Source organism: Triturus cristatus, chromosome 3_2 (assembly GCF_964204655.1).
Source record: "Triturus cristatus chromosome 3_2, aTriCri1.1, whole genome shotgun sequence".
NCBI lineage: Eukaryota > Metazoa > Chordata > Amphibia > Caudata > Salamandridae > Triturus > Triturus cristatus.
This window is the reverse complement of record NC_140584.1, coordinates 1,114,639,715-1,114,652,010: the sequence shown is the minus strand read 5'-3', so window position 1 is coordinate 1,114,652,010 and position 12,296 is coordinate 1,114,639,715.

Genomic DNA, 12,296 nt, shown 5'->3' with positions numbered 1-12,296 from the left:
TTTTGGTATCAATACAGTGTCACATGATTCCATTTCATGAACAACTATTCAGAATATCAGGCTCTTTTAACTGTAAATTAGAATATGCAATGTATGAACTGACATGTTGTTGTGGGCTAAGGTACGTTGGCAGAGCGACCTTGAAGGTCAACAAAATAAATTTACAGCACCATCAGAAATAAATATTTTGTTCATATCCAGTGGCTAGACACTTTAATGAGCAGCATAATAATGATGAAAAGCATTTACGATATTTTGTTATTGATGCAGTTCAGTGTCACCAAAGAGGTGGAATCCACAAGCGAGTGCTCAGACAATTATAGGCCAGATACATTCTTGATTTAGATACCAAATCACTGAAAGGCTTGAATGCTAAAGGAAAACCGTATACTTTTTCATATGACATATTTTGATGTATTCCGTTAATCTTGGAATTAGTAGATCAACATAGGAGTGATCGTATAAAAAGTCCACTTAGGCCAAATTCTTCATTGCATTTATGTTGCATCTATTTTATGTGCTTATCAGTGCATGAGCAAAATGTGAAAAATTCAATGATCAGTAGGCCATACCAATATAAGATAGTTGTTTTGGAATCATGTGCCCACTAGGGCTTAATTGTTCTAAATGAAATGTTATAATTTAACATGCACTCAGCACATTAGTGGAAATACTGGAAAATGTAAGAGTTACAAGGATAAATTGTTTAAACCGAATGCAATGTGTCAATCAAGGATTTTGATTTGTGCAGTATTTCTTTGATTTTGTTTAATCATGTGAGCACTATATAAACATATTTAAAATAGCGCTGTGCGTATGTGAGCAAGGCTAAGCAATAAACGTGATGGGAGAGTATCAACGTTGTCCGTGGCTGGTCCTTTGTGACAAAGTGAATTTTCGAGAGCAGTGTGTGTATGTATATTTATGCATGTAGGTATGTCTTAGGCCTGAGAGACATTTTGAAATATGCGGTTGTAATTTTGGTAATTAAGCATAACTCTCGTTAATGAAAAATTACCAAAATTGCATGTAACACCAGCTTGAGTAATTAAGAGTAATTTGGGGCAAAAATCCCACTGCAGGATCACAGGAACAATGAATTAAGAGAGAGATCAAGAAAGTTATTAGTTACTGCTGTTCTTGTCCTGTAGCTTTATTGCTAGTTTTGTACCACAAATTGCATCCTCGGGCCCATTTTGGACACAAGGGTACATTTTGCAGTAAGAAAATATGCTTCTCAAACAATTACACATAATTACAAGTAATTTTTCAAATTGGGTTCACAAGAGCCTTGCGAGAGTCCGCAGCCTTGAAACTAAAAAAAATGGAACCATGTGATTGGTTGATGGGCCTCTTTTTCCTGTCAGCCTTCTCACTCCCACATGAGCAAGATGCTCCCACGAGTCCCACACGAGCAAGCACTCTGATTGGGTGGCTGTCAGATGTTTAGAAATTAAATGGCTGGCATAACTGGGAAAGATAAAACATTTGTGGTGTGCAGTAAATTCTGCTCCTTCAGTTAGTTCACAGAGTTTTGGAACTCTGCGCTGTGCTTGGAGCATGGAGTTTGGCAAAAACTCCGCACCCCACCGGGTGTAATAAAGCAGATAAGAGCACAATCCCCATGATGCGGCTGCGCTGGGCAAACAGCCTTCTCTGCCTAAGCTGACATTGTCGTGCTAAAGGCTCCATACTTGACTGGAGCTTGCTCCATACAAGCACCTGCAGCAGCTCATATGTGCAGCTGCAAGAATGTATTCAATGGGGTAACTCATCTGGCAGGATCTTCGGCTCTCTCAGCATACTACTCACAGGTGAGGGGTGATAGGTACAGCAGAGTTGGATGCATAGCAGCCAAGTGGGAAGAGGATCGTGGACAAGAACCGAGAAAGTGGGTGATATAGAAAAGGGACTAGAAGGGCAAACTTTTGTATGCTGACTGCCCAAAATCATTACATTTATGACTGTTAGAACAAAACGTCTTCAGTTTTTTTCAATACGGAGGGTATGTCTGTTTATTTTCTGGCATTTAGGGTGAAAGCTAAGGTAGCAGTCAGAATGTTCTGGAAAGTTGATAATTGAGCTGCTCGCCTATCCCTAATCTTCAAAAACCAGTAAAATAGAAATGCATGTGGTTTCTTCTTGGCGATTTATTTATAGCACGATGTCTGCAGGTGCAGTTTCTCTATTTGTAGTTAACTGAGCATAAAAAAGAGAAGCTATTGAAAGCAGGATTTGGCATGCAATATCTTTTAGGATTACACCAGTTTTACGGAGTTTTGATTTTTTTGTTTGTTTTTTTGTGAAGCAATGACATTATTTCTTAAAATATTAGAAAAAAGAGGAATTGCTTCTTTTAGGTAGAAGAAAATTACAGTGTGGCTAATACCGCATTCAATTGTAGATTGCCTATTTTAATGCTGTGTGGCAGGAGGTATTGCCTGTAGTGCACATCATATTTTTTGGTGAATGTATGCAGCTGCGGCATCTCTAACAGGGTAAAGGGCAAGTGTATATGATCCCTAACTCAAAATGCATGGTACAGCAGGCCAATTCAAATATGTGGGAGTGTGTAATTGTGGACTGGCAGGGTCTGGGTAGTTCCCAAGAGTCAGTGCAGCATAGCCAGCTTTTATTATATTGGCTATTTTTAGACGAACCTGGAAAACAATTCAAAATTTGAGAACATACATGACAAGAATTTTCAATTCTATTAAGGACATGGAGGCGAGGATTATGCTTCTCATTTCTTTACTGGAAAATTCTCAGCAGCCAATAAAATTACAGAAAACAAAAAATACTTCAATACCTATGAACAACCTATCTGTCACATGACTAACCAGAGAGTGTATCCTCTATATAAACTCCAGTCTCTAGTACAGGTTCCTCTTTCTTTAACAACAACATAATGTCGAAGAACCATCCTGAATGTAGCAGAACCTCTTGTATCAGAGAGAACGAACAGCCCAACGGGACTCCTACTCCAGACTATGTTCCTGAATCAACGTGTCGCCTTAACTTCTGTGAAAAACACAAAGACTGTCTAAAAATGAGGACCCTCGTGCTCCACTTGAGATCAGCACCTGAAAATGAAAAGATGAGGGCCCTAACATAATTTGCCCACCGATATTTCAACAAAACATCAGAAAGGGGTGGGAAAACATAGGAACATATATGCGGTAAAGAGATACTCAAAATCAAACAATACAATTTACAATATCTAATACATGTCTTTGGGTGGGGTTATCCTCGCCTCCATGTCCTTAACAGAATTTAAAATTCTGGTCACATATGTTCGCAAATTCTGAATTATATGTGAGGCTTCGATTATGGTTGTTTAAAGCTTAGCCACCACTACTGATGCCACATCCATAATAAGCTTATAGTAAAAGGACTTAAACGTTGGGTCAGATGACTGTTCAGCTGCGTTCATAATGTCTACTAAGCTGACCCCCACATAGAAAGCCTTAGATGCCATAGCTCCACGAGCTGAATGTGCTCCAAACTTCGAGATATTGATACCCTCTTCGCCCATGAGCCAACGTATTAATCTGGAGAAGGTTGCTGGAGTCACTGGGCGAAAGAGTTTTTGTAGAGCAATTAACAATTGACCCCTAATGTCATGCCGAAATTCTGCGGTACTCACCTCATAATCTTTTATACACTGTACTACACACAGTTTAGGATTATTTGGGAAAGCTGGGTAAGTTACTGACGAGGTATTAAACTTAGTGCGTTTTGTCATTAGAAAAGTAACACCCTCTGGGGAAATTCTACAACCTGCTAGATCTAAAGCACGGATGTCTAAGACCCTTTTGCATGACACTAGACAGAGTAGCATAGTCAACTCAGCAGAAAGCTGTTTTCTTGACAAATATTTATTAGAAGGCCAAGCCTCCAAGAATCTCAAAACAGAGGATACATCCCAAAATTCTGAATATTTTGGACAAGGGAGTTTGAATATCCTGATACCCCTAAGAAGCTTGCATATCAAGGGATGTTCTCCTGCCGGTTTGCCATCCACAGACACGTGACATGCTGAGATGGCGTACGGAAATTATTCACCGATTTATAGGCTAGGCCTGAAGCCGCGATGGAAGCTAAAAAATTCACAATGAATGAGACATGTGCTGTAGTGGGATCCACCTCTCGTTGAGAACACCAACCACACCATTGTTTCCAAGCTGAAGAAAATCACTTGTGTGTGTTGGATGACCATGCTTCGCTGATATATCTGTCAGCATCTCGCAAAGTGCCTGGAATCTACCATCTGTCCCTGAAACCCGCCATGCTACCAGAAGGAGTTGTCCTGATTCTATCAAAGGATGCAAAGTTTTCAGAGGGTCCAGCAACAGGTTGCACCTCTGGAAGGAGAATCGGCACTACACAAAGCTCCTCCAGAAGTACTGGGAACCATGCCTACGCTCTTCATAACAAAGTGATCAGAATCAACTCCGAATGATAACGTCTGGTTCGTGCCAGAACCCTGGGAATCATCACAAACGGCGGGAAGGCATAACATAGAGATGACGGCCAGTCCTGTAGAAACGCATCCGTGGCCAGCGCTTCCGGATCTGGACACCAGCTGAAAAACGCTGGAACTTGCCTGTTGAGGCATGAAGCGAACAGGTCTATCTGACAGGGGTCCCAAAGTCGATTCAGCGACTGGAAAATCCGCAGATGGAGTCTCCAGTCACTGAAATCTCGTAGGTAACGAGAGTGCCAGTCGGCAATCTCGTTGTTGCAGCCCGGACGATACTCTGCTACCACTGATATCTTGTTCTGAAGGCAAAAGTGCCATATGTCCTTGACAATCTCTGCTAGAATCTGGGATTTTGTCCCCCCCTGCTTGTTTGCATATCGTACTGCTGACACATTGTCCATACGAAGCAGAATACAACAGTTCGTCTTGTGGGGGGAAAGGCAGCGAATCGCAAAGGAACCCACCAGAAGCTCCAGGCAATTGATATGCAATGCAAGTTCATCTTGTGACCATCGGCCGCCCGTGGACATCTGGCTGCAACGGGCTCCCCAACCCCACTACTTCCAGGGTAGATCCAAAGAGGGCTCGACCATTCCAGGCCTCCATGTGGTCCAGCCACCACAACATCTCCAACATCTCCAACCTCGCCTCCTCTGAAAGAGAAATGTGATCTGAGTACCCGATGCCTTTCTGGAGATGCCGAATCTTGAGCCGTTGAAGTGCTCGGTAGTGTAGGGGACCTGGGAAGATAGCTTGAATTGAGGAAGCTAACAATGCTATAATCTGGGCTACAGATTTCAATGACACAATCTGCTTGTTCAAAATCAACCTCAACACTCTCTTTATAGCCCTGATTTTCTGGGTGGGCAAGAGGAATTGACAACTCCGGGAGTTGATCAGAAAACCCAGAAACTCGATTGATTGTAATGGCACTAAGACTGATTTCTGTGGATTTACAAGAAATCCGAGACACTGCAAAAGATTCTAGATGAGTCATCACAAGTAGAGGACAACGAGCCATGATGAGAATGTCATCCAAGTATATAATCAGACGCACCCCCGTGCTCTCAATGATTCTACTACTGACCTGAGAAGATTCGTGAAGCACTAAGGTGCTGATGAGAGGCCGAAGGGAATAACTCTGTATTTGTACCAAACTCCCTGCCATTGGAACTGGAGAAAGGGTCAATGAGGTTCGTAAATGGGAACAGACAGCTACACATCTTTCAGGTCCAGACGGACCATCCAGTCCCACTCCTGAAGGAGGTCGCGTAGAAGATGAATACCCTCCATCTTGAAATGCCGATATACTACCCATCCATTGAAATCCTTTAGATTTAAAACTAGCCTGGATCCACCCCCCTCCTTCTGCTCTAGGAAGATGCTGCTGATGAAGATTTGTGGATGACAATCCGTTACAACTATGGCCCCTTTCTTTAGGAGTGAATCTATCTCGTTGGAGATGAAGACTTGATCTTGTCGGGAAAAATACATTTGATGTGGAGGAAAAACCTGATAATGTCTCCAAGATCCATGCATCCTGCGAGATCTTGTGCCAATTGTGTAGAAAAAACTGTATCCTGCCCCCCAACATTACTTCCGCAGCCAAAATCAGTCTCACCTAAAGTTCCGGAATCTTGTTGTCTGCCCTGGTTGCCACCATATCTGCATTTTCTGAAACTGTTCTTGGCTCGACAAGTCGGATAGAAGGAGGAGGAATTATTGAAACTGGACTCCTGATAACCTCCTCGATGTGATTGGTACTGACCACGCGAGGCGCTTTGGCTTAAACCACGGCCGTACGACCACCCACGATACCGTCCAGCCCTGCCGAAAATTGGAAAAAGAATGGAACTGGAAACAAATTGCGACAGCAATTCAATAAGGGGGAGTGGAGAAAACCCCAGGCTAGCCAATGCACACAAATGTAAACAAAATGGATAACCTGGTGTGCAAAAGGAAATAAAATGTGGAGGGGGGACTTGAAAATCCATTCTAGGCAAAAGCCTATGCAGTAATTATCCAGCCCTACTCAACCTTTTTGACAAGGCGTCGCTGGGAGCCTTGTACGAGCTCAGTGGGACAAGAGCAATTATACACTGCTCCTGCGCTTGTTTAAACCCGCAAAATCACTTGAGAAAATAGGTAAAATGGCTGCTGCGCATGAGCAAAACGAGCTGCCCGTAAAGCCAGAAAGAGGAGTACGCATCTCACTGACATGCATCCTTGCTCCCGTTATCTCCCGCTCCACAATCATGAGACGTCCCCCCCTGTTACATGCGAACTCCACTCACTCGTTGATCAAAGCAACAAAGTAGCAACCGCGAGCTAGCGATAAACAGCCCAGAAAATAAAGATGCGGTACGCGCTGGAAAGCAATAGCAAAAGGCAACAATATTGCAATAAAGTATACAAAATACAAAACGCCAACTCTTATAAGCGGAAAAAAGCTCCACACAATAATGACGCGCTACGAGCTTACAAATACCATTGCAATATTGCCAAATATCATATCACAGTAGCCTACAAAATGCAGAAACAAAGAAAAGTAAGGCACATAACTGGCTATGAAGCAGCAAAGAAAAAGGAAGTTGTACTAGAGACTGGAGTTTATATAGTGGATACACTCAATGGTTATTCATGTGACACATGCGTGTTCATGCGTATTGAAGTATTTTTTGTTTTCTGTTATTATATTGGCTGCTGAGAATTTTCCAGGAAAGAAATGAGAAGCATAATAGGAGCCTCATGGGGAATTCTGAACTACAGTTAGTGTGGTTAAAACTGACCACACCAGCTGGAATAGACCTACGTCGAAAGTGTAAAGTGTCAGTGCAAGACAACACCAGTGTCCAGGGCGCTGCGACATGGAGGAGGACGACGCACCTGTAATTTATGAGTTAGAATTCCTTAGGAATGCCATCACAGCAATTTCGACACTGCAGTTTGTTAACAAATATATAAAAGGAAGGGCAGACTTGTTCTCAGATGTACGAGTCCGGTTGGATGGTATCCCACCATAATGTTAGAAGATGTCTCAGGGTGGGTGGAGCTCCATGGAGTGCACTTGTACAAGTTCCACCCACCCCTACAAAAAAGCTATATGGAGGGCAGGATATAGGTATCCTAGCCCCATAGTAATTGAGAGGATGTCTATAAGGCATAAGTACTGTGATGAAGAAAAATATCAATACTTTTTTAAAAAAAAGTTCCAATCCTGTGGGATCCTCTTGAGGGATCATGAAAACTAGAATGAGGTAGGTAGTCTCTCCACATTCTACCACACGTACCAGTCACTGTAGGGAACTGCCTCATTGGAGAGGCCACACTCTCCATACACCCTACTATGCACACCTGTCAACTTGGGAGGAGATGTCAACGGAGAGGCTTGTCCCTCCCCACACCCTACAATGCACACCCATCACAATATGAAGAGGCCTTAAAAGAGAGGCCAATCTTTCCCAACACCCTACTATGTATCCCTGTCACCCTGGAGAGAGGTCTCTGTGGGGAAACCAGTCCCTCTCCACACCTTATTATGCACGCACATCACCACGGAAGAGGTCTCAGCTGTGACACCACTCCCTACTACAAACAACTCTCACCCTGGGGAGAGATCTCAGCAGAGAGGCCACTCCTTCCCTATACCCTACTATGCACATCTGTCACTTTAGGGCGAGTTCTCAGTGGAGGCCCCATTCTCTCCCCACACTCTACTACACACAGGCATCCTCCTAGGGTAAAGTCTCAGCAGATAGGTCACCCTCCACACTCTGCTACACACATACGTACTTGTACAGTTTATAAATTGTTTTTATAGGTTAGATGTATAAGCTTACAAGACTCTCTCAAGAGTTGGAAAAATGTAAGGGGGAAAGTAGCTGTTTGGGTGCTACTGCGAGAGTCTCACCATCCCCTCAAAAAAGGGAGGGAGGTATAATATGAAATAATCAGATAATGTAGAAGTAGGGTGGTTCTAAAAAGAACCTGTGGGCCTGATTCATAACAGTAATCCAAGACAAAATCCTTACTTGACGACTTTCGGTATTCACCAAGGGCATTTAGGAGTAGAAAAGTTAGGAATCCTAACTTTACTACTACTAAATGCCCTTTGTGAATACCGAAAGTTGTAAAGTTAGCATTTTGTCTCAGTTAAACTTAAGTTTTGGTCTTAAGTTAAACTGAAGACTGAAACTTAAATTTAACTTGGACAAAATTCTACCTTTATGATTAACTTTACTACTCCTAAATGCCCTATGTGAGTACCAAAAGTCGTAAAGTTAGGATTTTGTCTCAGATTACTTTTGTGGATCAGGCCCTGTGTGTTTAAAGTGCATAGTGTTCAGGTAGATGTAGAACTAGATGCATTCTCTGATTTTATTTAGGAAGATCAGGTTTCCTTCTGCAGTGAAGTTCACTCCCTCTCAACTGTGGAGACCTGGCATATCAAAGTGGATATTGTTAAGATAAGTAGAGCCCATACCAAGGTCATGAAAAAATGCTGACATTTTTTTATCAACATGTTTATGGAATTTCTTAATTTATGGATGAAAATCTCTTGACCATTGCTACTTTTGCCATTGACAAATGTTGGAATATACAAAAGCTGTGTGAGGAAATAGATACATTTACTGATGGAAAAATGCAAGGCTGAGGTAACATTAAGGTCAACCAGTAGTTGACATTTCCACTACAAAAATTCAAACCTCCTGAGATCACCCTTGGTGGTGTGTTCTAGAAGCAAGTTAAACCTGTTTGATCTGCACTCAGCAGAAGTCATTTGATTTGAGAGTAAAATACTTTTGTGTATTCAGCTGTAGAGTGTTGTAAAAAAAGAAACCAGTGTCTCATGGATCTCTTACAAACAGATTTGGTGCTCTGTCATAATAAGATGGCCTATTTGTCATCTAAAACCTCCTATACAAACCCTTTACTGTGTTCAAAGCTGTCAGTAGAGAGAGTGGTGCTACCAAATGTAATGATACACCCTATTGACACATACAAAAAGTATTTGCAGAGTGGTGTGTTGGTCAGAAAAGTCTTTTACAAGCAACCTTCATTCTATATAGAGGTCAGAGACGCCATGTAGTCATAAAAGTGAAGCATTTACAGCAGATGGAGATGTAAGAAAAGGAGCCAGTGCTTCTCTAAGGGGCATATTAGCAAGACCGGCAATAAAATTATCGCCGTTTTAGCGGCAGGAAACTGCAGCTAAAACGGCGATAATGGGCTTGCTAATATGCATTATAGAATTCCAATAGAAGCCCAGATGTGCAGGACATCTAACCTGGGCTTCTATTGGAATTCTATAACGCATATTATCAAGCCCATTGTCGCCGTTTTAGCGGCAGTTTCCTGCTGCTAAAACGGCGATAATTTTATCGCCAGTCTTGCTAATATGCCCCTAAATTCTTCTACACAGTGCTATATTCTGTGCAGAGCTGTCACTAAGAGAGCCGCTGTTATGAAACCCAATCATACACCCTATAGACACTCAGAAAAGCAGAGTGTTAAGTTTCTTAGTAAAGACCTTAATACACTAAGGTCTCAGGCAGAACTTGAGCACTGATTTCCTAAAAATCGGTTCACCACTAAAATATACTTTGATCCACCACAAGTTTAATAGCACCAGTTGCTTCTCAGTAAATGTGCACCTGGTTTAATCCAGTACAAACCAGATGTTGGAAAAGTATCCAACCCTAGCAACCATATGAGATTTTAAGAAATTAACAAAGACAATTGCCACAATGCAAGCATCCCATGTAGATGTGCTTTACCTCATCTTTTAATGGGCAGGAATTGCCTGCTGCTCCTTTTCTTCCCTTCAAGTGAGGTTAGTAAATCAAGCTTGTCATCGGTGTTAACTGAATCTGTAGACAAAGTAAGAGACAGGCCAATTTGAAGAACAAAGGCAGGTGCCATTCTTTTAAACAGCAGTGCAGTTCTTTGTCCTTCCAGTTCTCTCTAACTCCCACCTGCAAAAGATGATCTCTGTACATTATTTTATATCACTGAATTCTAAGAGAGCATTCTAAGACTTACTTCTGTTCCAAGATGATTTTATGTTGCTTCTAAACTTGCGGCCCATGTTGGACTTTTAAAACAATTATACACTATGCTCAATACCATTTCAAGATGGCTGTCCAATGCGTACCTATTGCATGTGCAGCATTTTGTCTTTTTTTCTACTTTTATTCTTATAATTTATTTTTCATATATTTGTAAAGTTTGTACGTATGTTTTATTGTGGGTGGGTAAGTGAATAAGTGCAAGAATGAACCAAAAGAGTAATGAATGGATGTATGAGTGCAAAAATGAGTTGTAAGGTTTAGTGCACATATGGTTACCTTTTGAGGACTTAAACTCACCAGCGACTGAAGAGGCGTTTTCAATTATAAGCGACACCTTTTGGTACTTCCAATAGTTGTTTATGTATGATCTGCCCTGTTGTACAGCAATGGTGCTTATCCGATTGAATTAATAATGACTTGTAGATCATTGCCCAAGAGGCAGGCCTCCATTTGCACAATAATCATGTAAATTATATTACATGTAGCAATTTGTAAACCCTTAACTGTACCATTATGAAAGGACTACTTTCTTTTGTGCCATCATATGAAACACTCTTGTTACTGCCCTACATATTACTGCCATGTAGTTATTATACACAGAACTGGTTTTGAATGACCACAGAGTAGGAATTGTTCATTTACCTATCCACACCTCTAGTGTTGTCACAAGAGCTCTGTACAGGGGAAGAAAGATTCAGAATATTGGTTTTAGGAAGAGACTAACACTGTGGGATTGTTTCCTGAAGGGCACACAGGAAATGCTGCAAAAGTGGGTAGGTCTGCACCTGGAAACTTTTTACCCCATCGGTTAGACAGTGACCATACCTTACAAACACCCAGAGGCTGGTGCAGCCTTTCCACATTGGACGAATTCGAGCTCCAAAAAATTGACTAAGTACAAAGGCGGAAATCTTCACTGGCTAAGGCACAAAAAGGATCTGTTTGATGAAGAACCTTCTCTGTGTGTGAAATTCAAATTTCGGCCACTTGGAACTTTGTGTCCAAAAGTCAATGGCTTCACAAAGACCTTGTCCGATAGCTAGCCCTTATGAGAAGCCACCATGTGGCCACAACATGCTGCCTTGCCCTGCTGAGAATATTTGACTTCCATTTCAGAGACTAAGGGGCTGCTTTAATTCTTGGCAATAAGGATACTCCATTGGCAAGAATGCAGTCCACTTGCCGAATTTGGATGTAGGCGAATCATGGTTTAATCAGGGTAGAGGCTACTCCGTTTCTGCCATGTGGAGTAAGGGCCATCAGAGGCAGACTTGTAATTCTGCTCCCTGATTTAGATGGATGGAATAAGAGGTCAGATGTTAATGCCCATTAATGGCAGCAAAAACCCTGGGGGTAATGGGCAGTGAAAACTGCTCAATGCTGCCCTCGCCCCAGGAGGGAGCTTACAAGGCAAGGAGAGCATTTTCTTTTTACTTTTTAAAAAGAAAATCTTGCATCGCAACAGAGCCCTGCACCAAACAGCGAAAATGCTTTGCCATGAACTGCCGTGATGGCAGTTTCTGCCAATGCTTTATAAATGTCCACTAGAGTAGCGGATATATATATAACTGGTGGGAGGTACCTCCACCGAGGCAACAGAGTTATTTATTTTATCGCCCTAGTGGGACAACGGGATCCCTGCCAGGTTATAAATCAGGCCCTAAATCTGAAGGTAAAACTCGTCTGGGTTGAACATGGTTTCTATGCCCACCGTGGTCGACCTTGACTTAAGTCTATGTACT